This window comes from Equus przewalskii, chromosome 14 (genome assembly GCF_037783145.1).
Source record: "Equus przewalskii isolate Varuska chromosome 14, EquPr2, whole genome shotgun sequence".
Classification (NCBI taxonomy): Eukaryota; Metazoa; Chordata; class Mammalia; order Perissodactyla; family Equidae; genus Equus; species Equus przewalskii.
Window position 1 is genome coordinate 31,238,405 of NC_091844.1, and position 27,741 is coordinate 31,266,145.

A 27,741-nucleotide genomic window follows, 5' to 3' on the forward strand; every position below is an offset into this window, starting at 1 on the left:
CCCATTTCAGCACAAAGTACCCTTGTTCAAGGCAGTGGAGATATGACACATAATGCAGATAACTAAATTATGGGGTAGAAGGTGATGAGGACCTTAAAATAGTTGCCCCCAAAGTGGGCCGAGAGTTCAGAGGAGAGAGGACCTTCTCATTGTGGTGTTCAGAGAAGGCTTAATGAAGGAAGTGGCATTTTTGATGGATTGTGAAAAATGGGGATGATTCAACAGGCTGGAACGACATGGGCAATGTTGTACCCATCAAGACATTAGGGTCACAGGCTGGGAGAGGCTCCTGGAACCTGAAGGTAAGACATTGTGTGTGTGTGTGTGTGTGTGTTTGAGATATTTATTAATTTTAAAAATCATATGGTTTAAAAAACAAGAGTTACAAGAAAGCGTAACAGCTTAAATTTCCTACCCCAGTCCCTAGTGCTCAGAGGCATTCCATAGTGTTAGTTCCTTGTGAAACTTTCCAGGAGTGTCGTGTACACATACAAGCAAATGCACATGCACCCACACATGTCACCCTCTTTACACAAATGGCAGCATGTGACAGTGTTCTGTACCCTGCTTTTTCACTTATATTTTGAAGATGGTTCCGTTTCAGTGTGTGGAGCACGTCCTTGGGCTTGCTAGGGGACACTGGAAGCATTTCCACTGAAGCCAAGAACAGGACCCTGTGGTTTTTGAAATGTGCCTCGAGCTACACTCAACAACCCTGCCATTAAAAAGCTGCAAAGAGGTGGAGCTGTCAGTTTAACGTTGGGTAGACTGTTATTTTAATTTTGATTTGCCCCGCTCCCACCACATTGCTTTGGGACAACCATTGTGTCCTCCTTCAGTCTGTGAAAATGGCCCATAGGGCTTTGTGGGGTATCCATGGGGTACTGTTAGGACAGAGCACAGGCCTTGCTGGGGTAATTGGGAAAATCCTTGGGGACTGACTGGCCTCCTGCATTTATCCCCTATATTCCTCCTCCACTTCCCCAGGGCTGGTAGGTCATAATCCAGGGAGACCACCTCCCCCCAATGCTGCTTCTCTGTGGGGTCTGAAGTTGAAGCCTTGACTTGAGAAGTTGCCTGGTGGGATGGTAGCAAATAGACACGATTACCTGTGGGTCTGGTGCTCATCCCTTGGGCTCTTCTCACCTTCTTTTTGTGCTCACAGGGCTGACATGGACTAAGGTCTGAGCTTCAGTCCTTCCCACAAACTCACTATCAGATGGAGTAGTTGGAATTCTGTGAGGAATATGAACTCACGGGCCAAAATAACTAGACACCTGAGGAGAACAATTATCTCAAAAGAAAATAACAAATGAGGCAATATATATCTTTTGAAGCATTAGAATAGATGGATCAGTAATGTAAAATAAGCTTGATAAATATACTTTAGGAGACAAGGGAAAATATTAGTAATACAAAGTGAGAACAAGCTCTCATAAAAAAGAAGCAAGAGGAAATATTAAATGCAAACAATAATTGAAATAAAGAACACCACAGATGGGATAAATAGTAGAATAGGCAAAACTCATTCCTAGGTATGTTATAATGAAAGATAAGACTATCAAAGACAAAGAGAAGATTCTAAAAACTTCCAGAGAGTAAGAGCAGATCACCACCCAAGAAACAACTCAGGTTGACATCAAATTTCTCAATAATAACACTGGATGCAAACAATAATCAAGCAGTACTTCTAAAATATTAAACAGAAAGAATTTTGAAATTAGAATTTTATATCTAGGCAGGTTGTCATTCAGATATGAGGGCGTAATGAACATTTTTTCTCAGTATATGCTGAGGAATGACCTACACTGAAAACAATTTTGGAGAAAGAACTCAAAACAGAAGAGAAACAAACCTAGCTATGTATCGTTTAAAACAGGCACACCTAAGGCATAAAAGTACAAAAAAACTGAAAGTAAAGAGATAGAAAAATATATATCAGGCAAACAACAAACAAACAGCCAATGTAGCCTTGTTAATATGCTACCAAAGGGCCTTTAAGGCAAAAAGCATCGTTAGAGATGGAGAGGGACTCTAGATATCAATCTATATCTTCACCAAGAAGATATAAAAACTCCAAACATGTATGCACTTAATAACATAGCTTCTAGTGATAAAGCAAAAACTGATGGCATCACAGGGAGAAATGTACAAATTCATCATCCCTAGTGGGGGATTTCAGCACACTTCCAGATTATTCATAGGCCAAACAGATGGAAATGATATCTCTGTGGCACATCTGAAATCACAATCAGATCGGAAGCGTTATGCAAGTCTAGAAATGTAGTTTCTAGCCTTCCACCTGCTATGATATAAGGGAGAACGTAGCAGGAATGGAAACGAATGCCGAAAATCGTTAAATAACATTTGGCACATCAATTCAGTATTAATATTAGTATAAGTATGTAAACATTATTCACAGCTGAATCACAAAGTATATTTTCCTTTCCTGCTCTATTTTTTGGTGGGTGGGGGGAATGAATAACTGTTTTCTCTTTTTCATTTGTTTATTTTTCTGTGTACTTTGAAATTATTCAAACTCCAACTTTGCCAGCTCTCTGAAACTCCTCTTAATACCTTCAGAAAGATTTATGATTTCATCATCTTTGAGATATTTCTCCTAGGCTGGCCAGATTCCCCAGAGAAGCTTCTCCCAGTCTCCTGCTGGGAGGGAAAGGCCAGGCTGCCAGCAGTTTGGGAGCCAGCAGAAGGGGACTGGGCATGGAGTGGAGGTCTCAATATCTGGTAAACAAACCCTGCTTCCCTTGCTTCTTTAATCACTTCTGAAGGAAGTTGGGATTTTCATAAAATAACTTTACCAAATATTGAGGCAGAACAATAACAACAAAAAAGACCAAAAGAAAAAAAGAAGAAAAAGAAAGAAAAATGCATCCTATAAAAATAGCCAGATTCTAAGGATCAGGCTTCTGACTCTGCCGCAATGGCTCACCGTTAAGACCCCTGGGTTCTTTCCTGGCTCACAGCCCCCTGCCCAGGATTACCACACTCCAGCCCAGAATTGAGCAGAGAAGGCTGATCCATAATCTCCACTCTGATTGGTTGAGTGCGGCTGCTTGGGGCACTGTGCTGGGGACTCCATTTTTTTTTTTTTTTTTTAGATCCTTTTATTATTCATTCTCAAGCAAATACAAAAGTAGAGAGAATAGTATAAAGATCCCCATATACCTATTACTCAGCTTCAACAATTGACCAATCTTATTTGATCTACATCCCTATTGTTCCCCCTCAAATTGTTTTAAAGTAAATCCCAGCGATTTTCTACTGTGAATACTTCAGTGTGTATCTCTAACAAGGCAGAACTCTTTAGAAAAACCACAATAATTACAGCTACAAATTAGTACTAATTCTTTTTCTTTCTTTTTTTTAAGATTGGCACCTGAGCTAACGTCTGTTCCAATCTTTTTTTTTCTTTTTCTCCCCAAAGCCCCGAAGTACATAGTTGTGTATTCTAGTTGTGGTCAGTACTAATTCTTTTTTCCTTTTTTTTTTTTTTAAAGATTTTATTTTTTCCTTTTTCTCCCCAAAGCCCCCAGGTACACAGTTGTATATTCTTCGTTGTGGGTCCTTCTAGTTGTGGCATGTGGGACGCTGCTTCAGCGTGGTTTGATGAGCAGTGCCATGTCCGCGCCCAGGATTCGAACCAACGAAGCACTGGGCTGTCTGCAGCGGAGCGCGCGAACTTAACCACTCAGCCACAGGGCCAGCCCCCTCAGTGCTAATTCTTAACATCACCAAATATCTAGTCGTTGTTCACATGTTCTATACTATTTCGTATGTCTTTTTATGAGTGGCTTGTTTCAGTCAGCATCCAAACAAACTCCACGCATTTTGATACATCGTTGGGCTTTTAAAATCTGTAACTGTTCACCTTCCTGTGTGTGTGTGTGAAAACTACATCATATGTGCTTAGAATTTTCCACTCTGGACTTTGGTGGTCCCTTTGGTGTCTTTTACCATGTTGCTCTGTCCCCTGGCAATTAGATTTTGGGGTCTAATCACATTCAGGCTTGACTTTTCCCTTTTTTGGACAGTAGACCCTCAGGAGTGGTGCTGGGTGCCTCCTCTTGCGTCGCATCAGGAGGCACGCACTGTCCGCTGTCTTTCTTTTGTGCTGGAGGACTTCCGCTCTGACTATAATAAGCCCTTCTGGTCAGGGTAGCAAGGGAAGAGTGCCCCTTTATTCTTGGGCACCCACCTGGGAATCCTGCAACTGCAGGTGCCCAGTGAACCCCCTGGCCCCCTGGCCCTTTCCTGGTAAGTTCATAGCAACCCCAGGTCTGGGAGTTTGAGGACTTAAGTCAAAGTTCTGACGTCACTAGGTGACCTTGGGAAAAACTGGCTAACTTCTCTGGGCCTTGGTAGCTCCATTTTACATTGGCTAACTAATTAACTAACTAAATCACTAATTAATTATTTCAATAAATATTTGAGTATAGTGTAATGGTTAAGAGTGGACTCTGGAGCTAGGCTGCCTGTGTTGGAAAACTGGATTTGCCACTTAATAGATTTGTGACTTTGAATAAGTTGCCTAATCTCTCTGTACCTCAGTTTCTACATCTAAAAAGTAGGAGTAATCCTAGCTAACCATCTCACGGGGCTGTTGCGAAGAGCAAATGGGTTAATGCAGGTGAACTGCTCAAAAGGGTCCCTGGCTTACATGAAGCGCTCACGACGTGTTCTTTGTGGTTGTAATTGTTGTATGGTAGGTACTGAGCTAGGGGCGGAGGCCGCATAGAGAACATGACCCCGTGTCTGCTCTTGAGGAAGACACAGGTAGGACGGTATGCTCAGCTGTGCTGGGGGTGGCCTGTCGAGCTGGGAGAGCCCCAGTGGGAATCTGCCCTGGTTTGGGGGTCAGCGATATCTGAGCAGAGGAAGTGGAGTCTAACCTGAGACTTGAAGGAGTCAGTGAGGTGGCAAGAGAATGGCATCCCAAGATGAGATCCTTCTGGATTTAGGGTGGGTCTAAATCCACCTTCCTCAGTTTGTGGTACTTTGTTCTGGCAGCCCTAGAAAAGCAATATGGGTGTCAAGGATGATACTCAAGTTTCTGGGTTAGGTGACCTGGGACGTAGGGCCAGGGTCAGACTTGGTGGCCGGAGGAATGGGAACTGTGGCAGATGGTGTGGAGGTTTGGTTCAGGTTTGGATAGCCTGCCTTTGACGAGTCTGTGTGATAAGCAAATGACCCTCAGCAGCTGGGTTCACGAGTCTGGTTCAGACTGAAATAGAGTCAGGGAGGGAGGAGGGAGAAAGGAGACCGCCCAGGGAGAATCTGTGTGGAGAGCAGGGAAGAGCATCAAGAATAGACGCACAGGAAGAGCAGTGCCAGGGCAGACTTGGAAGAAGAGGAACTCATGGAGGTTCTGAGGAGGAGCAGCGGGGGAGCAAGGCAGAAACCAGGAGCAGGCGGGGCCTCAGAGTCCAAGGGCCTGGGGAGCTTCAGGGGGCGGGATGGGAAGGAATGCTGCAAAGAGGTAAAAAAAGACAAAGAGAGGAAAGTGCCTGTCGAATCTGGAAACTGTCTTAGTTGCTGCTGTAACAGAATACCACAGACTGGGAGGCTGAAACGACAAACATGTAACTCTCACAGTCTGGAGGCTGGAAGGCCAAGATACGGGTGCCAGCGTGGTCAGGTTCTGGCAAACCTGGTTTACCGACGGCCGTCTTTTTGTTGTATCTTCACAGGGCAGAGAGGGAAACCATTTCTCTTATGTTTCTTCTTATGAGGGCAGTAATCCCATTCATGAGGACTCCACCCATGTGACCTAATCACCTCCTATAGGCCCCCCTCCTAATACCATCACATTGGGGGTTAGAGTTTCAATGTATGAATTCTGGGGGGCACACACATTCGGACCATAATGAAACAAAAGGGTCGTTTCACCGTGTCCTTGGCAAGAACATCTTTGGTGGGGGGATATGTGGAGCCCCCCACTGCCTGATTCCGGTTTGTGAGAGTCTACTTATAACAGGGAACTCTGCCTTTCTAGAGGGTCTGAACTCTCAGGACTGAACTTGCCAGGGCTTGCTGTATTTAGCAGTCACAATCTGGTGGGAGAGAGGCCACTTCCATGCTGGCTGGGTCCTGAAGACCAAGACTGATCGTGTGTGTCTGCTCTCTGGGGACGAGGCCCACAGTTGTCTGCCTGCCATGAAGCCATCACCTGCCTCTCTCTGTTTAAAGAATGTGGCAACTTTGTACATTTACTGAAGTCTCATGAGTCCTGGCCTAGGGAGAGAGCCATAGGGATGGTATTACTAGTATTACCAGCTACATTTATTGAGGGGTCTGGAATGCCTGGAAGGCCAGGATTCCATTATATCTATCGTGCGGTCCCACAAATTTCAGAGGGGACCAGATTCACACACATAGTAAAAAGATTACTCTGAGCAGTGGCCAGTCCTTCTGTGCCCAGCCGAGGGTAATGGTGCCATCTACAGGTCACTGAAGGAGAAGCAAGGGTGTAATTGTAATAACAGTGGCAGGGCGCTCAGGAATGGGATTCCAGGTTCTTCCTCTTGATTAGTGAGAAGTGAACTCTACGGTGACATGATCTTTGTTTAGTGACCAGGTGTTTGAAAGTAACCCAAGAGATGGATGGTGCAATATTGAGCCTGGGTGTGAATTAGGGAGGGGGGAAGATCAAGCTTGTGGGTGTCTGTGTCCTACAGAAGCAGTGCTAAAGGCTTCCTTTCTAGAATATGACAAAAAGAGTGGTGGGATTGGGGTATGTCCTTGTGTGGGGAGAGGCAGTGGGTCACAGCTCGGGGCCAAGTTTGTGGCCAGATGCAAACAAATAGAGCTGGGGAGGTGAAGTCTGTGTGCCTCAGTTATTTAATAATACCCACCACTGCTCACCAAGTGCCAGACATCTTCCTAAGCATTTCAAAACTCGAATTAACTCATTAACGCACAACATTCCTGCGAGGTAGATGCTGTCTTAGCCCCTGTTGTATATATGAGGAAACTGAGGCACAGGGAGGTTAGATAACTTGCCCAAGGCCACACAGCATGGGGAAACCAGGACTGTAACTCTGGCTGTCTGGCTCCAGGCCCAGGTCCTAACTGCTGTACTGTCCTGCTTCTCTGACATCTGTCACCAACATGCACTCCATGTCCTTCTAAAGTGCATTGCATGTTCCATGGCTTTTAACTTGGAGCATGATGAACATAAAATAGGCATTTATTGATGGTTTAGATTAAAGTGTTTGTCACTCACGACTGCACTAATCCAGCCCCAGGTTCAGGGGCTGCTGAGAGGTGGCTCTCAGCTGCCAGGTCATGTGGGGTTCTTGAGTCTACTTTTTGTAGACTTTGCCCCTCAGGGATGGAAAGCTATGGAAGTGGTTCAAGCAGAGGAGTGGCATGGTCTGATTTAGGTTTTAGAAGCCGATTTAGGTCTCCAAGGGTGATGGACGTGGAGACCTGGCAATGACTGTGAAGCCAGAGCCCCTACAGGGGTGGTCTCCTGGCCTGGCTTCTGTGGTCTTCTAGGGGCTGGCGCAGAGGTGGAATTTGTGAGTGAGGAGGAGAGGGGCATGGAGGGCCCAGGTGAGTTGGGATCAGACACCCTATATCTTATTCCCTGTTCTCTTCCCCCAGTGCCTCCCGAGGTGACTGTGTCCTGCCAGAGTGCTCCAGAAGACAGTGTCACCCATCCTGCTGGCCACTGGCTTTTGCCCTTCCTCTGTCTTGCTTCACTGGAAGAAGGACTAGTTGCTGGGTGAGTGGGGCTGGGGGACTCTGCTGACATTCTGCCCAATGGAGAGGGCACATTCTACCTGTGCATTGCCCTGGTGCTGCTGACTGGGGATACAGGGACGGGCTGTGCCTGCCTGATGGAGCAGATCCAGCTGGCAGTGGCTGCTGTGTACCCTGGTGAGTGCCTTACCTCCTAGTCTGGTGGGCACCCCACCCAACCCTTTTAGAGAGGACAGAGCGCCAGGCAAATAGTCCTGCTGGTTTCTCCGGGAATCTTGGGATGGGAACTAGTATGGGAGAATCCTCAGAGCAGGCCAGGCCAGGTCCCAGGGGACCAGGAAGGGACTACACTCAGGAGGGAGAGTCTTGTCAGGTGCGTCTTCTCCCTCCTCCTTCTTCAAAGTGCTCCCAAGGCATGGTCCTCCCCCAGGATGCCTAATGGTCACAGCTTTCCTTTCTGGGCTCCTCTCCGCTCTGGCAGTTGTCTCCCCCTGCAGCTCTAGGAAGTCCACTGGGGAGGATTTGGGCCTTGTGCTTAAGCATCTTAGCAGCGGTCAGTCTAGTGCTGGGTTCAGCTGGGGACGTGGAAGAAGAGGAAGGCAGGAGTGTGAAAGAGTGCCGAGAGAGGGATGATGGTGAGAAGGGAGATGTTGCTGACCTCCCGATGGATCTAGCGGCAGCTGAGGGTAAATTTGAAGGAAAGGGTCTTTTATGGGTTATCTTGAGAAGTCAGTCCTCTCCCTGTCCAGAGTTGCAGAGCCCTAGTTGGGGAGTAGGTGGGAAGAGTCTGATCTGGAGACATGAGCTCTGTTGTCAAGTGCTTGTGGTCTCCTGGGGGGACATATAATCCTGACACCTGTGGTACCAGCACAAAAACAGACACTCGGATCAATGGAACAGAATCGAGAGCCCAGAAATAAAACCACACATCTGTGGACAGCTAATTTTCAACAAAGGAGCCAAGACCATAGAGAGAAAGGAGAGACTCTTCAATAAGAGTTGTTGGGAAAACTGGACAGCCGCATGCAAAAGAATGAAAGTAGACCATTATCTTTCACCACACACAAAAATCAACTCAAAATGCCTTAAAGACTTGAACGTAAGACCTGAAACCATAAAACTCCTCGAAGAAAATATGAGCAGTACACTCTTTGACATTGGTCTTAGCATCTTTTTGAATACCATGTCTACTCAGGCAAGGGTAACAAACGAAAAAATAAACAAATGGGACTACATCCGGCTGAAAAACTTTTGCACGGCAAAGGAAAGCATCAACAAAAAGAAAAGACAGCCTAACAATTGGGAGAATATGCTTGAAAATCATATCCTATAAGGGGTTAATCTCCAAAATATATAAAGAACTCATACAACTCAACAACAAAAAATGAACAAATTCCCCTGATTAAAAAAGGGAAAAAGGATCTGAACAGACATTTTTCCAAAGAAGATATACAGATGGCCAACAGGCATACAAAAAGATGTTCAGTATCACTAATTATTAGGGAAATGCAAATCAAAAGTACAATGAGATATCACTGATGCCCATTTAATAATGACTATTATTAAAAAGATGAGAAATAATAAGTGTTGGAGAGGATGTGGAGAAAAGGGAACCCTCATACACTGCTGGCGGGAATGCAAACTGGTCCAAACAGTATGGAGATTCCTCAAAAAATTAAGAATAGAACTACCATATGATCCAGCTATTCTACTGCTAAGTATTTATCCAAAGAACATGAAAACACTAATTTGAAAAGATATATGCATGCCTATTTTCACTGCAGCATTATTCACAGTAGCCAAGAGATGGAAACAACTTAAGTGCCCATCAACAAATGAATGGATAAAGACGTGGTGTGTGTATATATGTATATATATACCAAATGGAATACTACTCAGCCATAAAAAAGATGAAATCTTGTCATTTGTGACAACATGAATGGACTTTGAGGGTATTAAGCTAAGCAAAATAAGTCAGACAGAGAAAGACAAACACCATATGATTTCACTCATGTGGAAGATAAAAACAACAACAACAACAACAAACAAACACATAGATAGAAATTAGATTGGTGGTTACCAGAGAGGAAGAGGGGAGTGGGGAGGACAAAAAGAGTAAAAAGGCATATGTATATGGTGACAGATGGCAATTAGACTTTGGGTGGTGAACACGATGTAGTCTACACAGAAGTCGAAATATAATGATGTACACCTGAAATTTACGTAATGTTATAAACCAATGTTACCTCAATAAAAACAAAGTCCCTACACCTGGGTTGCCCCCTCCATAACCATAACAACAGTTTTCTGGCCTCGGCCTGCAGGGACCCCCACAGGCAGGGGGCCAGATGAGATGACTCATGAGTCCTTTCTGGAATGGTCATTTTCTTCTTTCTCTTTCTCATTTTGCTGTGTGCAGCAGGAATCCGAAACAAGTGAAGGCTCCAAGAGCCAAGAGGAGGTATCCTGATGTGGCAGAAAGATTTGAGCTACCAGCTTGGTGAGAAGTTCGCAGCGACCTTCAGAGAAATTTCACACCCTGCGGAATTTCTGCAAGAACCCCTTTCCCACTTCCTGCCCTTAACCTCCACTCTTTGCTAGACCTGCCCTGTGGCGACCACAAAAATGCAGCTGTCGGATCTCCAACTCCGGGGGTGTAATTGACCGAGGTTCTCAGCTGCTGCGCTCTGAAACCCATCACTTCCTTGGTGCTGAGGCCACGGTTCCCACAGCTGCTCCCAGCCAGAGGCAGAGGGCAGTGGGGACACTATGGCGGGATACTAAGGGAATGCTGGGGAAATGTGAGAATCCTTTGACGGGTCACTTTGGCTCCAGGACTTCCCATTGGCCTTACCAAACACTCCTTAGATGACCAGCAGCCTGGAACACTTCCACCCAACCTCCTCTCCTCTCTTCTTCCTTGGGGTCATACTTGCATTGGTGGTCTGATGGCTCCCATCTTCTTCCAGCCCCTTCCAGATTTCCCCCCACAGGCATTTCTGCTAATAAACCTATTGCATGTTTCATTGTCTCAGCATCTGCTTCTTGGAAGACTCAGCTTAACACACTCCACTTGCTCAAGGATGGGAGCCCCCTTTTGGGCTCTTCCTCCCTGGGGTTCCAATCCAGATCCCCACCTTCACCGAGCTGCTGGTACTGAGGGGTAATGTGGAGCAGGGGGAGCCTTTGAGGTGCTTGGTACCCCAGATCAGATGCCTGCCCTTCGGTATCCATCACCAGACCTCCAAAGCCAGGAAATCCTGTGTTCAGTGAGGCAGGTGGTCTGGTGTGACCATGGCGTGGGTGGCTGCAGCAGTGCCTGGAGGACATCGATGTCCTTCTGCACGCATTGTTTGCCTCCCTGCCCTCATTCACTGCCCTTTGACTTCAGCCATTCTCCCAAACTGCTTATTCTGGGGGGCAGGTAAATAAGAGACGGGCAGAGCTTCCAATGGTGTCTGCACCTCTTCCCTAGCCCTCTTTTCCCCACTGTCAGCCTCCCTCTTGGCGTCCTCATGGAAAAGAGAGGGCCCATGCACCCTCCATTTTAAGAAAGTAAAAAATTATGAAAGAAAAATTCTCCCACAAGAATAGAGCCAACATAGGTGGCCAGGGAGTCTTCCCAGGTTCCTTTATTTACTTATTTTAGTTTTTTAAACATGTATTGAATGTTGTAATAGACACTGCTAGTCATTTTTATGGATCTCTACAGTCAATCCCTACAACTCTGGGAGGTAGGGACTGTTGGTTACCAACCCTGTTCAGCTGAGAAGACTTGCTCTGAGGTCATAAAGCTAGGAGATAGTGGAGCCAAGATTTGAACTAAAGTTGTTTGACTTCAGAGCCGCTGATCCATTCAACAGATATTTACTTGAGTGCCTTACATTGTTCTGAGCACTTGGGATGCAACAGAGAGTGGAACAGATGAAGATTCATGACCTCATGGAGCTTGTAGCCAAGGGCTTGTTATGCTTCACCAACTGCCTTTGCCAGAAAATCATTGATTTCAGATTCAGGCTGGGTTTGAACACTTGCTCTGTTGCATATCATCTGTTATCCTGGGCAAACCACTATGGCTCTCTTTCCCCCAGTTTCTTCTCCTGTTCAAGGGGGCTACATGGGTCCAGCTCAGAGAGGTTGTTTTGGATGAGATGAGGCATGTAATAATGAGTAATATACTCTGGGTACAAAACAGGATATCCCTAAATAGTAGACAGAACTGAAAGAATGACTTTTCATAGAAAAGTACAACTGGGGCACAGGCTGGGAGTGTGGGTGAGCTCATGTTAGACTGTCTGGTGTGCTGTGGCAGTAGTGGTGAGGGCCCTGGCCCTACCAGGGCCTGGGCTGGCTGCACTGACTACTGACTGCCGCTGCTGCTTGGTAGTGGCCTGGCTGATGTCTCCATAGATGCTGGTATCATCTCTTTAACTTCCCCTCAAGGCTTCCTTGGCTGTCCTGACCATTTGGAAGGGTCTTCACTGTCTAGCTCAGCTAAGATGTATTTAAAACTCTTCATAATATTGACCATGTTAATTTGAGCAATTTGAGTATGATGTGCCTTGGTGAAGTATTCTTCATGTTTCTTGTGCTTGGGCTTTGTTGAACTTCTTGGATCTGTAGATTATAGTTCTGTGTAAGTTTGAAAAGTTCTCGGCTATTTTTCTTCAAAATTTTTTCTGCCCCCTCTCTCCGTGGGAAATCCATTTGGCTGCTTAAAGTTGTCCAGCAGCTCACTTATGCGCTTTTCATTTTTTCAAATTCTTTTTTCTCTTCGTATTTCATTTCATTTGGGATAGCTTCTATTGCTATGCCTTCAAGTTTACTAATCTTTTCTCCTGCGATGTCTAATCTGTTAATTTCATCTGGTGGTTTTTTTGTGTGTGTTTTTAAGAAAGCTTAGACTTTATAGTTTTCATTTCTAGAAGTTTGATTTTGGACTTTTTTGGTTTGTTTTAATCTTCCATGCCTCTCCTTGACTTTTTGACCATATGAAATATAGTTATAATGTCTGTTTTAATGTCCTTCTCTGCTAGTTCTAATGTCTATATCAATTCTGGGTTGATTTCAGTGGGTTGATTATTCTCCTCATTATGGATCTTGTATTCCTGCCTCTCTGCCTGCCTGGTAATCTTTGATTAGATGCCAGACATTATAAACTTTTCCTTTTTGGACACTGGCTATTTTTGTATATTTGTGAGTCTTCTTTACTTTATCCTGAGGTGCAGTGACGTCACTGGGTCACAGTGAGCTCCTTTCAGGTCCAGCTGTTCTGGTTTGTGAGAGAAGTGCCCAGTCTAGGCTGGGTGTCCTCTATAGCTGAGGTAATACCTTCTGAGAACTCTACTCGGTGCCTGGTAAATTATGAATGTTTCCAGTCTGCCCAGCTGGAACAGACACCATTCTAGGCTTTTTGTGAGTGCCAGCCTTTGGTCCTCCTAAGCTTTTTGAATGGTCCTCTCCGCAGCCTCACATGCTTCCCTCACACTCGTGCATGATCAGTACTCTGCTGGATACTCCAGGGGGCCCTCTGCAGATCTCTGGAGTTCTGTATCTGTGCAGCTCTCCCCTCTTGAGCGCTCTGTCCTATGTTCTCTAGCTGCCTCAGTCTCCCTGGACTATCAGTTCTGTCTCCTCAACTCAGGGAGTCTGCCTGGCCCTGCCTGTTCTTCTTCCCTATGCTGTGGAAACTCTCAGGATATAATCTGGGGCAATCGTAGGGCTCATCTCACCTGTTCCCTTCATCTCAGAGATGGCATCCTTCATTGACTAAGGTCCAGTGTCTTAAAGACCATTGTTTTCTGAATGTTGCCCTTTTCTCGCCCAGGTGGGAGAGTAAACATGGTCTCTGTTACTCCATCTTGGCCAGAAGTAGAAGTCTTCATTTGACTTCTTTAGTTTTGAACTAGGCCAGGCCAAATTCCTAAATGGCTTTGAAGATGCCACTTAGAGGAGTCCTAGAGCATCTCAGTAGACTTGGTCCCAGCCCCTGTTCTCAGGGTTCACACAGTAAAGGCATTGTTCCTCCCCATCCCAGCTGGGTGTGGTTGGTATTGCAGGTGTGTGATGTGTCTGGTTCTGTGGTCCCATAGTGGAGTCCTCAAGGATATACACCCAGTGGCAGCACTGGCAGGAAACAGTCTCTCTGCCTAGTGGGACATCTTCTTGTTCTGGGTCAGTGGTCCTTGGGATGAGGGCTTCTGCATAGAGTTACTTCCTAATTTCTATTTCCTCCATCAAGACATGTTTGCCCCAGGGTTCAAGTATTGCTGTCAGAAGGCAACAAACACTTGTCCCAGGATCTCCAGAGCACTTGCTGGCCCAGAAAATTCTTCACTATGGTTCCAGCTGAGGAGGGCTCAGGACCTGAGCAGAGTCAGGGTTGTGGAGCCCAGGGGACACCTAGAGGCCAGACGGGGCCACAGTTGGTGCACACTTGCTGAGTTTCCAGCTCAGTCACCACTCAGAACCCTGTCCGTGAGGGGCTGTCAGGCTGAACTAACAGTTTTTTTAAAGAAGAGAACCATAACTCGAGTCTAATCACAAGGAAACAATCAGACGAATCCAGAACTGGGGACAATCTACGAGCAACTGGTCTGGACTCTCTGAAATGTCAGTGTTATGAAAGATCAAAAGAGGTGTGTGTGTGAGTGATGGTGGCCGCGGTGAGGCTGTTCTAGATTACAGGAAACCACAGAGACCTGACAATCAGATGCAATGCACGAACTCTAATTGGATCCTAGAGTCAGGGAAAAGCTCCAGCCATAAAGGACTTCTTTTTTTAGACATATATGCACAGTTTAGATGTTGTAGCCACGTTAAATTCCTTGGGTGTGGTAATGGTATTATGATTATGGTGGATAATGTCCTTGTTTTTAGGAAATAAATGCTGAAATATCAAATAATGCTACAATGCTGCAATTTACTTTCAAATGGTTCAGCAAGAAAAAAATATGTATATGTATATAGACACATACATGCGTGTGTATGCGTATATACACGCACAAGTGCGAAGGACCTTCGGAAGAAACAGGCATGGCATATTTCCAAACATAACAGAAGCCACTGAGAAGTGCTGAGGGATGGGAATGCAGAGACAGACAGGCGCCAGATCCTGAAGGGTCTTGTTAAAGATAACAAAGATTTTTTCTTTTCTTTTAAGGGTAATGAGAATCCTTTGTAGCAAGGGACTGACATGATCAGATTCATGTTTTAGAATCCCATTCTTCATCTAATTTCTTCCCATGTACCTGGGCAGTGTCCCTAGGTCCCTGGGGTTACTGCACCCATGGAAAGGGTTTTTGTTCCTTGTAGACATGTAGCTGTTCCTCCACCCATCTCTCTGGTGGCCAAACACGGGGCCTTTGTGGTCCTGGTGGTTCTTGTTTCGGGGAGACTACCCAGAAGCCAGGGGAATTTCCTGTCAGGTCACCCACTCCTGAGAATGTGACCATAGGCCGCACCCAGGAAAGGGAGCCATGCCCATGTCCAGGAGTTGCCGTCATGGGCGAGGGGCAGCCAGGTCTCTTACAGTCACGGAAGAGGAATGGTTCATTCTGGAATTTACAGAGAGAACTTAAAACAAGCAACAGCACATTATTGGTGGAAATTGTTGAAAATGGACAAATAAGTTCTCAGAATAGAGGATCTCCAAGAAGGATGGGAACTCACTCCTTCCATTTTATACTGGGTCTTTGCATCTTTTCCCCACTGTGGGTCTCCCTGACAGCATTTAACAGTACCCCTGTTTTCCCATCCCAAAACTACAGCTGAATCCCTTCCTCTCTTTCCTGGAGCAAGGCTGGAGAAAACCCACAAAAATGGGTAGATTGGGGCCATAGGAGGAAAACAGGACTTGTCCCTTAGTGGTGTGCTGGAATTGGCCCTTACAGGCTCTCAAGAGTCTATTGTATGCACTTCTTCTCAATTCTGCATTCAGTGACCTCCTGTTGGTAACTTGATGGCCATGGTGGGAATATTTACACAATGGTAGCTGGCAAATATTACAAGTCAAGGTTTCCCCTTTAGAACTAGAGGACCAGTGGTTAAACATCTTTGAAGATACTACTGGATATTCTATTTGTTTAAAATTCTCTTCTCTCTCTCTCTTTTTTTTTTTTTTTTTCCATATTGAAGTTTCTCAGGACTTTTCTTTTCTCCTGGACTAATGGATTTAACCTTGAGAATAGGCTTAACTTTGAGTATGATGCTCACAAAAAAGATCTTAGAAACTTAAGGAGAAAATATTCCCTCCCACAAAACTATAGGAAGGCAGACCTATTTAAAGTGAGTTCTGATGAAGAGTGTATTGAGACTATTCACAAAAAGCATCAGTTTTACTCTCCTGCCCAGTGGGAAGACTTGTTGGAAGTGTATAATCCTGTTCTGTTTTCATATAACAGAGAAGTCTTTTAAAATGCCTGGACTTCAGAGATTGTTGTTATGTATTGTGAAGTGAAAATTTTAACCTTTGAAAGTCCATAATTCTGACTGGTTATCACTCAAAACTTTGATGCCCTGATAACAATATTTACATTGATATATTTTTTTCTGAGAGTATAGTGTGCAAAGTTTTAAGTTAGTCCAGAAAAGGAGCTTTGGCATTTCCCTTGCCTACCCCCATTCATTGCTAGATTCCTTATTCAAAGGGTCTGAGAGACTTTGAAATTGGCAGGAGCACTTTGAACTACAAGGCCACTGTGAATAAGTGGTCTCGGGGGTGCCTGTCCATTTCCCTGTCTTTGGTGAGTTTCCCCTTCCATTCTCCTGTGCTGCTATTCTGAATCTTCACTCTTCTTTTCAGTTCCCCTAGGCAATGCCAGCAGACGATCCTTCTCATTTCCAACGCAGTCTTTCCTTTTCCTTCATCAAACAACCAGAAAAGAGTGAGGGGGAAATAGTCACTGAGAACCTTACAGGCAAATTTCTGGGAATAATGGTGGGGTTGGAGCTGACTAGCTAAACACAGCCACTTCCACCTGAGCGAAACGAATACAAGTTGCAAAGACTTCACTAGCAGTGCTGGAACTAGGAATGCCAAGAATTCTGAAAAATGTCATCTGGACACAAAAATTTGGGCTCTAAAATTGAAATGCGATTATGTAATCCAGTATAATTCTTCTGGAGAGTAATAGTGGGGCAAATAGAGGCACCCAAAATTCTGAAAAATTTCATTGTTACTGCCACCTCTACATACTCTGGACCAGACCCATTCCCAAGTTCTGTTCATTCTGTTCCTAAATATGTGTGGAATCCTCCCAATTTCTCTGTATATCCATATTTTTAATGGGTTGTTTCTGGTATACAGGAAAGTTATTCATGTGGATTATTTTTGTCCATATGATTATTGACCTCTCTTATCAATTTAAATAACTCTTCCAGATGATTCTTTCAGATTTCATAGGTAAAAATCCAAGCTTCCAAGCTTCCAAGCTTACAAGTTATGATAATAACTTTGTCTTCTTCCTTTCAAAAAAGGCTGGGACTTACATGAAGAAAACTAAAAAATATTGACTGACATATAAAGGAAACAGAGGGACATCAAGTGCATCTAGGTATAAAGACTGTTTTAAGGATATCAAATCTTCCTAAATTATTCTCCAGCTTTACTAAAATTACTAAATTTGCTAAAACTAAGCTTCACTTAAAATTTCAATAGGATTTTGTTTTTGTAACTTGCCAAAAGGTAATTTGAAAGGACAAGTTAAGGATGGCTAAGAATATTAGAGTTTAAAAAAAATAGTTAAAAGGGGAGCTGCCATATTTTAAGATGTTTTGCAAAGTAATTATTAGTTTGGTAATATTAAAAGAATTCAAAGATCAGTAAAACAAAATAGAGAGGCCCTTAAGAGATCCCAGAATACAGCACTTTATTAATGTCAAAGAAAGCATCTGAAATTAATGGGGAAGGGGCAGATTACTCAACAGAATGGTGCCGATATTCTGTGGGTAGTGTGGCTTCCTTGGAAGGGGGCGATGATTCTTTGTGTGATTCAACTGGAAAGTGGCGACATGTCACAGAGCAAACCGAACTGCAATCTCTCTCTGAATCTTCCTTTCTTGACTTCAGGCCAGTGTTTCTCAGAGTGAGAAGTGTCATCCGTTAAGTAAGTGTAACAGAAAAATGGTAATGGAAACCCTGTTATAAACAATGTTAAACAGATTTTCTTAACACAGGACTTCACAGAAGCTTTAATATGTTCACAGTTACCAAGAATCTTCAAGAAAGGCATACAGCATGGAATGTTTACCAAACCTATTTAATCTTCAAATCCATTTTGAGCATATTTCTGGACTAATGTTCCATACAACGCACTTTGGGAAGACTGGATCAGTTTTAATAGGAAAGGAGATGTCTTGGTGGGTGTATCAATCAGTGTTCTTGATTGGAAACAACAACAAGCCCATGTCTGCATAATTTAAGCATAAAAGGAGTTTATTGGGAAGGTAACCACTTGTTCTCAGACTCAAGGTGAAGGCTTGGAAAATGGGGCAGGAACGAGGAAGAGTGGGCCTCAGAGAAGAATCCCAAGACGTCCTTTGAACAATCTCAGATATCTCTGAGACAATGCATTATTCTCTCAGTCACACAGGTGGTGGCATCTGGTTGCCCGAGTCCGGGTAATGTGCCTGAGAGCCAGCTGCCAGGGGGTTCGGCAGAAGAAATGTCTGAGCCTCTTTGTCTTTTGACTTGGAGTTGGAGTCCTGTCTACCACTGATTTTGGGATTTCTCTTTATTAAGAAGGGTATTCATATCATGGACAGTCAAAAAAGACAACCATCTATGCAGCCCAACAGCCATATACACCTCTTTCCTCATACTGACACTTCCTCAAGCAGCTGTCACCTGACCTAGTGCAGCTATATCTTATCCAACTGAAACTCACCCTCTTTCCAAGAGTAGACAACCCACTGTCTTTTAAGTTATTGCGTCCAGCTCCAAGTGCAGCATCACTGAGCAACAGATCTTCCTCTTTAGTTCTGTCATGGTCCCTTCTGGGTATTCTGAAGTGTTATATTCAACGGTAAGTGGGAGGAAAAAGAAATAAAAATGAAATTAAATAAAATATAAGTTAAAAACGTAAAAATATACATGACACAGCAAGAAGGAAATACAAGCTGTGGCTTTAATCCTCATTTCTGCCCTCATATAACCATTTATTCCGTTTTCCTTTTCCCGCTAGTCAGCACATCAACTGCTTGGGTTCTTTACTTGGTGGGATGAATCAAACATCTTACTTTGTTCATCATCCTGTTTGCCAAGAGTTCCAGAAGAATTCCAGATTTTACAGGTTGAACTAGAAGATCCCCCAGGGTATCTATTGCTTCGGTTCCAGTCGTGGTCTTCCCTGCCCCTGTATTAGTCATCTATTACCGCATAAAAAATTACCCCAACGCCTAGTGGCTTTAACAAACATTTATTATCTCAGTTTTTGTGGGTCAAGAATCCAGATGCAGCCTACGTGGGAGCCTCTGACTCAAGGTCTCTCATGAGGTTGCATTCAGGCTGTTGGTTGGAGCTGTGATCTCATCTGAAGACTCAACTGGTGGGGGGGGTCATGCTTCCAAGCTTACAAGGGCAGGAGTATCAGGAGGCAGAGATCATTGGGGGCCATTTTATTTTATTTTTTTAAAATGAGTTATTGATAGGTTGCGCTCTTGTGAAATTTCAGTTGTACATTAACGTTTGTCAGTCATGTTGTAGGTGCACCATTTCACCCTTTGTGCCCACCCCCCACCCCACCTTTCCCCTGGTATCCACTAAACTGTTCTTAGTCCATAATTTTAAATTCCTCATATGAGTGGAGTCATACACAGATTATCTTTCTCTCGCTGGCTTATTTCACTTAACATAATTCTCTCAAGGTCCATCCATGTTATTGCAAATGGAATGATTTTGTTCTGTTTTGCAGCTGAGTAGTATTCCATTGTATATATGTACCACATCTTCTTTATCCATTCGTCTGTTGCTGGACACTTAGGTTGCTTCCACGTCTTGGCTATTGTAAACAGTGCTGCAATAAACATTGGGGTGCATAGGACTTTAGGGATTGCTGACTTCAAGCTCTTTGGATAAATACCCAGTAGTGGGATGGCTGGATCGTATGGTAGTTCTATTTTTAATTTTTTGAGGAATCTCGATACTGTTTTCCATAGTGGCTGCACCAGTTTGCATTCCCACCAGCAGTGTATGAGGGTTCCTTTTTCTCCGCAAACTCTCCAACATTTGTTGCTATTAGTTTTAGATATTTTTGTCATTCTAACGGGTGTAAGGTGATATCTTAGTGTAGTTTTGATTTGCATTTCCCTGATGATCAGCGATGATGAGCATCTTTTCATGTGCCTATTGGCCATCAGTATATCTTCTTTGGAGAAATGTCTGTTCATGTCTCCAGCCCATTTTTTTATTGGGTTGTTTGATGTTTTGTTGTTGAGTTGCAAGAGTTCTTTATATATTATGGATATTAAGCCTTTGTCAGATATATGACTTGCAAATATTTTTTCCCAGTTAGTGGGTTGTTTTTTTGTTTCAATCCTGTTTTCACTTGCCTTGAAGAAGCTCTTTAATCTGATGAAGTCCCATTTGTTTATTCTTTCTATTGTTTCCCTTCTCTGAGAAGGCATGGTGTCTGAAAAGATCCTTTTAATACTGATGTCAAAGAGTGTACTGCCTACATTTTCTTCCAGAAGCCTTATGGCTTCAGGTCTCACCTTTAGGTCTTTGATCCATTTTGAGTTTATTTTGGTGAATGGTGAAAAAGAATGGTCAATTTTCATTCTTTTACATGTGGCTTTCCAGTTTTCCCAGCACCATTTGTTGAAAAGACTTTCTTTTCTCCATTGTATGCCCTCAGCTCCTTTGTCAAAGATAAGCTGTCCATAGATGTGTGGTTTTATTTCTGGGCTTTCAATTCTGTTCCATTGATCTGTGCACCTGTTTTTGTACCAGTACTGTGCTGTTTTGATTACTGTAGCTTTGTAGTATGTTTTGAAGTCAGGGATTGTGATGCCTCCCGTTTTGTTCTTTTTTCTCAGGATTGCTTTAGAAATTTGGGGTCTTTTCTTGCCCATTGGGGGCCATTTTAGAGGATACCTACCACACCCCATTTGTGTTTCAGTGAACCTTCTTCCCTTGGTTGTCAGTTATCAACCATCCTATGTGGTGGACATGGAGGTATATTTCTAAGATCCCCCTTCAAAGGAGAACAACTTGCCCCAACTGTTGGGAGGGCTGTCAACAGATGGTCTCCAGCTGTCAACTCCTTCAGGGAGCCTCAGTTACACAGATTCCCTCAACCAAGGGCATGTCCTTCTCTGGGTGGCGTATACCCAGTGATCCAGGGCTAATCAGGTGTGGCCATTTTGGCCCAACGTAGGACAACTCTGGTGGGTCATATATGCTCCAGAGCTTCCCGTGGGGTTAACTGAGGTTTGTTGGGCCTGCACTACAGTTCAAAAGTTCAGTTTCTCTCTCTTTCCAATCCTGCCTCCTCCCACTCCCTACCCCAGATGTTGATCCTTCATACGTATCCTTTACAACAAACTCCATCTCAGTGTCTGCTTCTGGAAAACTCAGTCTGAGACATTGCCAAACCTGTGATCATTTTTTTAAAAACCTGTTTTCCCAGTGGCATGAGATGATTGAAATAGCCTTGTAGCAGTCTCAGCTCCTAATTCAGGGGAATCATTGTTGAATGCCCTGTTAGAAATATTCGTCCTCTGGCTACCCTAAGTCAGCAGATCCAGAGTTTCAGAAATAGGAAGTAAAACCCTGGAAGATGGGTCATTATATGACAATGTGAGAGATATTACCTATTTATACTCCCTGGTACCCAGGTCTATGGATTTTTTTTTGAAGAAATAGTCCTTTTATGCTACATGCTGCAGAACAGCTCCCAACATTTCAAGATGTTGTCTCCCAGCTGGTACTAGAACTGACTCTTCAATAGACGAGTCCACTCTTCTACAAGGCCAGCTGTTCTGGGTGATGGAATACATGATAAGTCCAGAGAAATGGGCACAAGCCCTTTGCCTTTCTTCTTTCACTCTGAAGTGAGTTCCTTAGAGAAGGGATACGTTGTATGGGATGCTATGACTTTCAATAAGTGACTATGGATGGTGTTGCTGGCAGAAGCATGGCAAACAGTGAGAACAAACCCAAATCCAAAACAAGTTTCTTGGCAATGAAGACAAAGCACTGCCCATTCATGATGGCAGGTGTCTAAAGCAATCAATCTGCTATTAGGTGGCAGTTTGACTCACCTAGGGAATGGTACCATTTTGAGGGTTCAGAGTTAGCTGCTGTGCTGGCAGATTGGGTACTCAGCAGTGGCAGCACCAGTGAGGAGAAATCCGTGCTGTTGAGCCTACGAATAGCTTCCATACATGACACTTTGAACATGAACCCAGTGAGTAATTACCAAGAGGCTGGGCAAAGAAGCTGACTTTCATCCACAGAAGGGTCATCTGGTCCACTGATTATTAAGAGTGTCTTCTTCTAGGGGACTCTTAGGTGAGTATTGATGTAGGACAAGCATATTCTCACACTCTGGGCCAATTCGTAATCCTACTCCTGATGGAAAAGTTCCAATGTGATCAACATGTTACTAGGTAGCTGAATGTTTCCACCCCTAGGTGTGTAGAAGTAGGAGTATCATTATTATTAATGATGATAGTAACACTTATTGAGTGCTACTATATGCTTGAGTTTGTATTAACTCATTGAATCTCTATCAAAACCATATGAGATAGATATCATTACCATACCCATCTTACAGGTGAGGCGGTTGCAGCACAGAGAAGTTAAGTAACCTGCCCAGGGTTATGTATTGAAAGTGGTCAACCTAGATTTGAACCCCAGTGGTCTGGCTCCAGAGCCCTTGTTCTCAAATGCCATGCTGTGCCATCCCTTTGTCCCAGTCTCTCTGACCTTCCTTCTCCCCTCCAATGTGTCACACTCCCTCGGGACCCCGCTCCTGCGGGAATGCCTCTTTCTCTGTCACTAAAGTTTACTTCCACTTTTCCTTCAGATGTCAGCTCAAATGTCACTTTCCAGAGAAGCCTCTCTAATCCCTGCAGACAAAGTTGGCTTCTCTTTTACGTGGCTCTGAGCAAGATGTTTCCACCTAAAGCTGTCTCACTACCCTTGAACTGACACAGGTGACAGAGGCTCCCCAAATCGTCCACCCAACCAGCATGTGGCAGAGCCAGGATTCCAGGGCTCACGTTTTTCCACTGGATCAGCGGTTTTCAACCCTGCTGTACGTAGGACTCACTTCAAGAATTAGTAAAGATTCTGCCTGAGCCCCATCCCACACTGATTAAGTCAGAATCTTTGGGAATGGGGCACTGGCATTTTTACAAACGTGCTCCTAGGGTTGAGGACCACTGCGCTAGGCCCTAGACGTGTACCTCTCATTCTCCTCCCACCCCACCCAGGGAAGGGGGCTCTGGGCAAGGGCTGTGTGAACATGTGGTTCTCATGTAGTTGAGAGTCAGATATATTGCGAGAAATAGATTTATTTGCAGGAAATAAAAGCACGCACCTATATCTCTGTACTATGTTTTAAACAAAAGTAGTTTGAAAAAATGTCATGTTTTACACCACTTTAAGCTACAGTTTTTTTTGTTGTTGCTTTAGGCTTAATCAGGGATATACTTTATATATAAAGTATGTACGTAATATATATGTATTTTGTATATATATATACTGCAAGAAGGCAGGTAGATGCTAAGAATTATCTAGAGAGAATTGCACTCTCCTGCAGGGCAGGGAGCATGGCTGTTTTGTTTGAGGCTGAATCCTCAACGCCTAGCATACAGCTTGGCACACGGTAGGCACTTGATAAATTTCTCTGGATGAAGAAATGAACGCCTGAGTGAATGAAGGAGCAGCAATACCATCCATTCTGTGGGGAGGTTCCCAATGGAGATATGGTGGGAGACTCCCATTCTAAGCATCCTGGGTCAAAGCAGCAGCTGCAAGGACATCTCTAGGGAGCAGCAGAGGCAAAGGAAGGTTTAAAGTTCCACTTAGGGAAACTGACTCAGCTAATGAGCCAGCTCGAGAGCTTAGTGGGGGAAAGAAGTTTGTAACCTTAGTAAGATGGGAAAAGAAACTAAAAGCAGAAAATTGCAGCTGAGAGCAGTTATCTCACTTACTTTGTGAAAAAGAGCAAAATGGAAAAGTTTGGAAAAAGAAAACTAATGTTGAAGTTGAAAAGGAGAGTTGGAGGGAACCATACACAGCATTGGTGTGTAAAGTGAGCAGTGTTATGATTTATTAGAATGCGGGCGTATGTTGGGGTTTTGTAATTTATTGGCTGGATGATTTTAGTTTGTAGAGGACAGTATGTCCTGTTGTGGGATTGAAGTTATTATTGTGGGATTCTGGGTTTGGGTGTAGGTTTGAGTAGCACACGCAGTGCAAAAAAGTCCCATTCAGGCAATATTGGATATTGGGTTTCTTGCTGGGTTTTACTTTCTCTGGGAACTTGACTCCAATCACCAAGCAGGATCCATGAGGTTAAGTACTAAGTGATTATGACACAAGTTATTTATACATTATCCATGGAGGTGAAAGGTCAGCTCTCATTCCATCCCCTCACTTCTGGGGGATGGGACCCTGGCCAAGAGCAAGGTGAAATATGGATGAATGCATCATAGAATATATACCACGGGTTATGCTGTTGTCGTTGTCAGTTCTTCAGTTCCTCCTTGTAAGGAACTAGCGCTAACTCCTGACCAGTGTGGTTAAGCGGACAGTTTCGATTCTGGGGATTCTCTTCTGGGTATTCCAGGAGGTCTCTTCCCCAAAAGGCTGGGGCTACTCTCATTTTCACCTCTTGTCCTTTTCTCTGTCCAAGGCCGTAATCAGCAGTTCTCCATCATAGCTCAGGTCTTGTATGATCTGAGAAGAATGGCTGGGGGTGCAGGGTGGATGGGAGAGGCTGTGATTCTTGTCCCGTGTTGAGCCTGTGGTCTCTACAGCTCTGGGGACCCCTAAAAGTTAACTAGACTTCAATAACCCGCTTTCTGAATGAGCTGGACTGGTTACAAAGCACCTTTATGATTTCCCACCATTTCACCTTCGAATTTGTCTTCCTTTCTTGTTCTTTCTCACACCTGGATGGAACCTCAGGCAGGTATCATAGCTTTTCTGTTCACATTACTATACCCCCAAAATCCAGTCAAATCACCACAAAAGAACATCTCTCATTGAATTAGCCTTTCTCCTCCTCCCCAGCCAGGCTCCAGTCTTGGAAGTATGAGACGGCAGAAGGGTCTTGACTTTTCGTCTCCTTCCCCTCCTGTCTCTCTTCCTCACTCCTACCCATACCCATCCCTAAACTGCACCTTGCCCCAGGTGGCAGAAAGGTCTTCCATGACCGGAACAGTTGAAATCTGGTATTTGAGACCTCTAGGTGGAGCATATTCTAAATGCCAATTCATTTTCTTCGGCATGCTTTTGGGGGTGTTTGGGAGACCCATATTGTGGAGATGTCTCACTGGCTCTTGGCACAGCGATGCCTCTTCTGGCTGTCTGCTTATGGCCTTGCCTCAGCGCCTGCTTTCCTGTGGGCCCTCCACACACTCCTCCAGGTGCTCCGTATCAGCACAGTCCCTCTCAATCAACAAAGAATAACTTCCTACTAGGGGAGCCCAAGTCTGGTCCATTGACACATATCTTTTCCCCAACAAACTCTGGAAGAGCAGATTTTGCCTTTAAATTTTGCCTTTCTTCCCTACTCTGGTGTCCCAAGGCAGTAGCTAGCTAAAGCTTCTTACCTTAGATTCCCCCCCCCCCCACCTTTTGAATAGACCATTTTTTAGAGCAGTTTTAGGTTTACAGCAAAATGGAGCAGAAAGTAGAGAGTTCTCATATACCCCCTGTCTCACCCCCCTCCCCCAGCCTCCTCCACTATCAATATCCTTCATCAGAGTGGTACATTTGTTATAATTGATGAACCTACGTTGACATGTCACTATCACCCAAAGTCCACAGTTCACATTAGGGTTCACTCTTGTTGTATATTTGATGGGTTTTGACAAATGTATAATGACATGTATCCATTATTACAGTATCATACAGAAGAGTTTCACTGCCCGAAAAATCCTTTGTGCTCCATCTAGTCATCTCTCCCTCTCCTATAACCCCAGGCAACCACTGATCTTTTTACTGTGTCCATAGTTTTGCCTTTTCCAGAATGTCATATGGTTGGAACCACATAGTAGGTAGCCTTTTCAGATTGACTTCTTTCACTTAGTGATATGCATATAAGGTTCCTCCTTGTCTTTTCGTGGCTTGATAGTTCATTTCTTTTTAGTGCTGAATAATATTCCATTGTCTGAATGTACTGCAGTTTTTTTATCCATCTGAAGGCCTTAGATTTTCATTCCTGTGTCAGGTACCAGACTCTATATCTCTCAAACTCCAGGGATATATAACAAGTTTTCTGAATGGCTCTGTTAAGGCTACTCTAACTTAATACGGAGGAAGTGTGGTAGGTAGAAAAATGGCCTCAAAGATGTCCCTATCCTAATCCCCAGAACCTGGGAGTATGTTAAGTTACGTGACAAAGTGGAATTACAGTTGCTAATCGCCTGACTTTAAGATAGGGAAATTATCCTGGATTACCTGAGTGGGCCCAATGTAAGAGTCTTTAAAAGTAGCAGCAGGAGGCAGAAGACTCAGTGTCAGAATGATGGGATGTGATGAAAACTCAACCTGCTGATGCTGATTACGAGCCCAGCAATGTGGGTGCTAAAAAGGGGAGTAATTTTTCAAGGGAAGAGATTCTTGATATAGAATGGGGGTGGGAAGGATGCTGGAGAAAATACACAGGAACTGTCCCATTCAAGACTTATATAAATATATGCACAGTTTTAGTTAGATATAGCAATCTATACAGATGTAGCTGTAGATACCTATACACATAGATAGTTAGGAAGAATGGACTGTGTATGGCTGGGTTTTTGTTTTCTGGATGGTAGGTAATTTTTTTTCTTTGTGCTTACCTGCATTTTTTCTATAATGAATATCATGTTATACAATAAAGACATAAAAGATTTAAAAATAAACTATGTATACTTCTTCCAAGAGCCCTTTGTAACTTTCCTGACGTGAATTTGCCCACTTAAGGCCACAGGCAAGAGCTCTTTGACTTGGATTGTTCAGAGCCACCTCCTCTGCCTGGAACACAGCGATTCGTCCATGTAGCCAGCTTGCCCACACATATCCATACCACACCGCTTATTATGGCACCAGATAATGGCCTGTTCACTGAGGTCTGGCCCATTGTCACTGTTCCAGAGAAAGCTGCCCCTATATGATGTCCTAAGAAAGGGGAGCACATTCCCAAGATCAAGGGGGACCAAGAGAAGCCCCTTGTAGTGTCCTCGGTCCGTTTCAGTCTTGGGAGAGACTTCCCTTCTCCCTAGGACTAAGGATTCCATATTTTCAACAAGAGGAACACTGTTTCTGAGGGCAGGGCTAAGGCTATCTTTGTCCTTGCACCTGGTGCACAGCAGGCATTCCAAATGAATAGATGGATGAATGGTCTCACCTCCCACTCCTTTCTTCTTGGCTTCTCTGCCCTATCCCTGTTCCCAGGGCACACATCCAGAGAGCGACATGGAATCCCTTGATTATCTGGGATCTGCCAGTCAAATCCCACATTACATTATACACGAGAGTCCCCCTCTGAGGCCTGTGGAGCAGGCCTGACCAGCTGTAATAGCATCTCCTTTTTCATTTCATAGTCATTCTCCCCTCTCCTCTCCCCACTTCTCCTCCTCTGTCCTCTCTCTCTGGTTTATTGTCCACTCTAGTTTCCTCCATGCCTTGAGGAGGGACTCAGATTGCTACTCCTTGGGGATGATGCTGGGCCCTGCTGGGGCATTTCAAACAACCTGGGCCTCTTTTCCACTCCAACTGATTATGTCGGTGGTCCAAGCCCAAGCGTAAGGAGAGTCCCAACCAGAGAAGAGGAGAAGTGGCCCAACTGCTTCCTTCCT

General features: G+C 44.2%; 1 long non-coding RNA gene across 1 annotated transcript in view; it reads left to right on the forward strand.

Moving 5' to 3' along the window:
* LOC103547576 (uncharacterized) overlaps window positions 1-10,749 on the forward strand; it is a 33,074-nt gene extending 22,325 nt beyond the window's left edge. Inside the window, exons 2-3 of the long non-coding RNA XR_011526469.1 lie at window positions 7,627-7,747; window positions 10,145-10,749. This is a non-coding gene — a long non-coding RNA (uncharacterized lncRNA). The remainder of the gene's footprint in view (window positions 1-7,626; window positions 7,748-10,144) is intronic.
* The last annotated feature ends 16,992 nt before the right edge of the window (window positions 10,750-27,741 follow it).